Source organism: Lactuca saligna, chromosome 8, assembly GCF_052625555.1.
Source record: "Lactuca saligna cultivar CGN05327 chromosome 8, ASM5262555v1, whole genome shotgun sequence".
Lineage (NCBI taxonomy): Eukaryota > Viridiplantae > Streptophyta > Magnoliopsida > Asterales > Asteraceae > Lactuca > Lactuca saligna.
The window spans coordinates 105,158,181-105,163,582 of record NC_136424.1 but is presented as its reverse complement, the minus strand read 5'-3'; the positions used below and the strand labels follow the sequence as shown (position 1 = coordinate 105,163,582).

Below are 5,402 nucleotides of genomic sequence, written 5' to 3'. Positions count from 1 at the left end.
AGAAACCATTGAGAAACGCAAAGAACACTACCACGTAGATTGTAAACCGGGACCTGAATGCACAATGCACGTGTAACCCACTATCTCAAACAACACAAAAGAGGGGAAAAAGGAATGAAAAGTATACCAAGAAAGAAAAAAGGAAAACAAAAAAGAAAATACTCACCAATCACAGTGAAAACTATTCACAAGGGGAGTTATTTTTTAATATATTATATAATGTGGTAAAGTGAGTTTTGATTACAATGAAAGTTGCAACCTACACTTGCTATGATGTTTATGTGTTTAACAAGTTGTGCACAAGCAGAGTTCTCTTTTAATATATTATATAATGTGGTAAACTGAGTTTTAATTACAATGAAAGTTGCAACCCACCAATCATAGTGAAAAACTATTCACAAGGGGAGTTCTCTTTTAATATATTATATAATGTGGTAAACTGAGTTTTGATTACAATGAAAGTTGCAACCTACACTTGTTATGATGTTCATGTGTTTTACAAGTTGTGCACTGAATTTTGATTTTGGTTATTAAGATCTTGTTAAAATAGTATATTTGTGGCATCCGTTGCGATAAAAGTTGGGTTTTCAATGGTTGAAAGTGACTTTCTAATGTACATTTATTACTCTTGCTTACGATCTTCTGTGACAAAATTGATTGTTAACGATCTTTTGTGACAAAATTTATTTCCCTATAAATACAAGTTACTTATAAGGAAATTGCCAAATATAGACTTACATACTCGCTTTCCACAGAGGGACTCCTAAGGCTCCGCGGAATGGTAAAATCATAATTAAATCACGGATATTTATGAAAAAAAAAAAAAAAAAAAAAAAAAAAAAAAAAAAAAAAAAAAAAAACTCGATGAACAGTTCCGCGAAGCTGCTAACAAGGTCCGCAGAGGCACCTCCATGGAACCGTTCATCAATTTTTTTTTTCATAAATATATTTGATTTAATTACGATTTTGTCATTCCATAGAGCTATAGTGGATTACGCGGAGCCTTCGAAGCTCACTTCCGCATAATCAATGTCTATACCTGAAAATCCAATTTTTATATCTATATTTTGAAATTCAACCTCATAAAATGTCTATATCGGATAATTCCCTTGCTTATATGGCTTCATTACTATTTTATATTGCAAAAGTGATTAACTAAGATCCAAAAATAAAAGAAGAAAAAGAAATGTTGGCTGTGGAATTCTAACCCACGCCCTTGACTAAGCTCCAAAAAATAAAAAGCAATTGTTGACAGTGGGATTTGAACCCACGCCCTTTCGGACCAGAACCTTAATCTGGCGCCTTAGACCAACTCGGCCATATCAACTTTTATATTAGTAGCTTGATGTATGTTTATATCTATGTATATATGTATGTATTGTCGTTTTTGTGTTTTAGATTGGATGAACAACATATTTTATAAATGCTATAATCTTGGTTATATTATATAAACTTGTAGTCAATTTTGTGAATATCTCCAAATAAAAAGTAATCAAAGTATTTTCTTTTTCATTTTATTCTTAATGATTGTATGTTTATACCAAAGATGATTCACAAACTTGGTGACAATTTATTATCCACACTCCTAGTTTCAAGGGAGTGAAGATGATTTGGCCAGGTAAAGATGTATAACCCACTATACAACCGATTGGAGCAACCTTCCTACATGATTTCTAAAAGTTCAATCCAACCAAGAAAATCCTAATTTGTATTTGATTTTGAACTAACCCATAGTTTGGTCATACTTTAATATATAAATGTTATGATAAAAATATTCAAACTCGAAATTAATATATAAATGTTATGATAAAAATATTCAAACTCGAAATTAACAAACAAAAACAAACTAATATCGAAATTGCATATATATTTATGAAATAGTCGCATATCAAAAAACATACGTGTAGATCTATAGTGAGTGAACACACAAAAATATATCGATTGATGTCTACGAATTGTAGTGTTCTAAAACAAAAATTTATATGGTATGGATCTATCTAGAAAATATAACAATCAATTTTTAAAAAAAGTCTTGAATTTATCGAAAATCATCATGCTCCTATTTGTATTAAAAACAATTTTGAAGAGAATGTATGTGTTTCTTGGCCCTTAAATTATGTCAATCTTCATTTATAGGATTTGATGGTGGTTGCAAAACACCAACCGAAAATAATTGTTAAAAACCATCAAACAATTAATTCTTAAATTAACAGAATTTAATAAATAAAAATAAATTTTAAATTTATAATAAAAATATATATTATTTAATTAAGAAAGGCAGAAGCCCTATGTTGACCGTTAATATATATTAAATTCAAGCCTTCTTCTAGCCACATAGCCATATATGACTAGTACACCACAAACTAAACAAATGTATTTAACCCTTTAACCCATTAATTAATCTATTTAATAAAGTAAGTTGGAAAATGTTTCCATTTCCTCGAATGTTGTACAAGCCTCATATGTTAATTTGGAGACCAAAATTTCAACAATATTTCATATTTTCTATTCAAACATCAAGAATACCATATATTTAAATAGAAAATAAATGAGTTTTGATATTCAAATAAAGGACACATGATATGATATGCATCTAAAAATGTGTTGGTGAACTTCAATCTGTCATAGTGAATATCATTTGGATCTACTTTATGGGTAGTGATAGTGGTATTAACAGCGACAAACACTATTAACGGTGTGTAGGTTAAGCTTTGAGTTATCGTCATCATTATTGCGTGTTGCCATTAATACTAGTATCGCTGCTAATAATGTGTGTAACATGCCTAACATGCATTAGTGACGGCACTAGTATTAACAACGAAACAAAGTTTTAACGGAGCTCAAAGAAAAAACTCAAGGCTTAATCTTCTAAGAACGTTATCTTTGAGCTCCCATACTAACTCAGGTTGTATTTTCCAAAAATAATTAACATTATAGTATAAATAAACACTTATATGATATAATTATAATTAAATACTTACATAATGCTCATCGGCTAAAAAATTGTCAAATACCTTGTTCTTATCGTTGTAAGCATTATAGAATACATTTACTCTACACTTGTTTTGTTTATTATTAAAAATTAGATTATATTTTAAATAAATGATTACATATCATGTAACTTATCTTTTTTTTTAACAATAACTATTGTACAAACTTGTCCCCCACGGTTTAAGTATTTTTGTTGTGGATGAACTATCTTGTTTGCCTCCGAAGCCCTTTTATGTTCGTCTATTTGGAAATACCTAAATGCTTTCTCTCGGGATATCATCATACGCTCCGAATTTTTCAAAATATTCTTCCGCGTCACTTTTTGTAACACCGTAAATTTACAAATAAAATTTTCATTTTTAAGAACACATAAACTCATAATCACATTTCTCCAAAACCACAAAAGGTATAAGTTGTCAAAACACAAGTCAATAAAATTTGATAAAATCCCAGAATCCTCGAAATCATAGTCTCTAACTGGTGTGTACAATCAAGTCGGCGCCTTGTCGTGATATTGAAAAGTACCTGAAACACATATCACATAACACGGTACGCATGAAACTTAGTGAGTTTCCCAAAATACCACATACACAAATAATAAGTCTCCATGGCTATAGCTTGGCATGGACCCTCCGGTCATGCGTCTCGGTGAGGACCCTTCGGTCTCACGGCTAGGTATGGACCCTCCGGTCACGTGTCTCAGTGATGACCCTCCGGTCTCACAACTCAGTTTGGACCCTCGAGTCCTACTCGGTAAAGCACAAAACAATATAACATATATCACAAAGACAAAATGCATAATATCACGTAACTCAAATAAGACCCTCCGGTCACTCAGTAGTACCACTTAGGTATGTATAGTGAGAAGACTCACCTCGTAATCAAGCAAATAAACATCGTAAATGAAACCACTGAAACTAGCCTTCGCTAACACATATGATAAATATCTATAATTAACACTTAAATCATGACTCTAAATAAACTAAATTATTTTTCTCTCTTTAACTTTTGGGATGAGTAAAAGACTATTTTACACCTCCATGGTCATCATAATCCATGTCTTGAACAAACCCTAAAGTCAACAGAAGTCAACACTCGAGTCAACAGTCCATGTTGATCCGACTCGTCGAGTGCATCTATGTGACTCGTCGAGTCCTCTCATTTCCTCAGAAATGTCGCGAAGATCCTACTTAACTCTTCGAGTTGTCTCATCAACTCGCCGAGTTACTCATGTCCAGACACATCAAGGAAAACCTTAGCCGACTCGTCGATTCAGCTCATTGACTCGGCGAGTCCATTCAATCTATGTTTTCATTCAAACATTTTAAGGCAGATCTATAACCCCAACTCTAGATCTAGCCTCTCAAGGCTGAGATACCACATAAAGTTACAATATTTACGTCATATATGGCACTTAGGGCTTGAAATGCCATAACAAGTTCCATTTAGGGTTGAATGCACAAAATCTTGCCTCTAACTCAATAAAGCTCGGATCTTTGGGCTCACAAGTCCTCCTACAGTCCATATCTGAGGTTTAAACCTCATGATATGCTCAAATAACTCATTGACAAAAAATGGATGGGATAAAACCCTAAAAACCTCCATAAACCAAGATCTTACAAAGGAAAGGTAAAGATAGAAGCTTTTTACCTTTACACTGAAGCTAATCACTGAAGAACTCTATATCTACAACCCCTCATTGATCAAACTCACCAAGCTCTCCAAATCTCCTTCCAAAGGTGCACAAAACCACTCAATTTAGTCTCTCTCTCTCACACACACACACACACACACACACAAATCAATCTGATCGATTAGGGCTTCACACATGGGAGTGTTGGCTGGCGAGGTGGAAATGAGGGCTTAAGGTCCTTTAAATAGGATACAACCCTGAGAAATTATAGTTTCACTTCACAGACTCAACTCCTTGAGTCCACCCTTCGACTCGACGAGTAGGCTTCATAGTCTACGTGGCCAACTCAGCTCCTACACGACAAGTCAAGACCAACCAAATTGTTGAGTAGGTCCTCCAAACTGCATTATAACTCTTAAATTTCTCATCCAGGATTCGGGATGTTACAATTCTCCCCCTACTTGAATTAGATTTTGCCCTCGAAATTGCTCCTTGAAAAAACATTGATCAAACCCAGCAACCCAAGAGGCACCACCAAAAATCTCATATCATACAAGAATCTCCCTTCCAAGACACCCAAACCTAATCAAGAACTCCCAATTCCGAAGAAGGTCGGACCCCTCTGCCGTTGCGATACCAGTTCTAAGTCTCCATAATCTGGAAACTCTAGCGATCTGTCTCCTTGCTAGACTGCCCATGCAAGATATCATCATGTTACTCGCTAATCAAATAACAGACCTCAATAACACATGGTCAACTTTGATTTTCTTGTTGCAAC

The 5,402-nt window shown here is 33.9% G+C and overlaps 1 non-coding gene across 1 annotated transcript; it reads right to left on the bottom strand.

Moving 5' to 3' along the window:
- Window positions 1-1,246: 1,246 nt before the first annotated feature.
- Window positions 1,247-1,327, bottom strand: TRNAL-AAG (transfer RNA leucine (anticodon AAG)). The gene has a single exon. It is a non-coding gene; the product is annotated as a tRNA-Leu (tRNA).
- Between the last annotated feature and the right edge of the window lie 4,075 nt (window positions 1,328-5,402).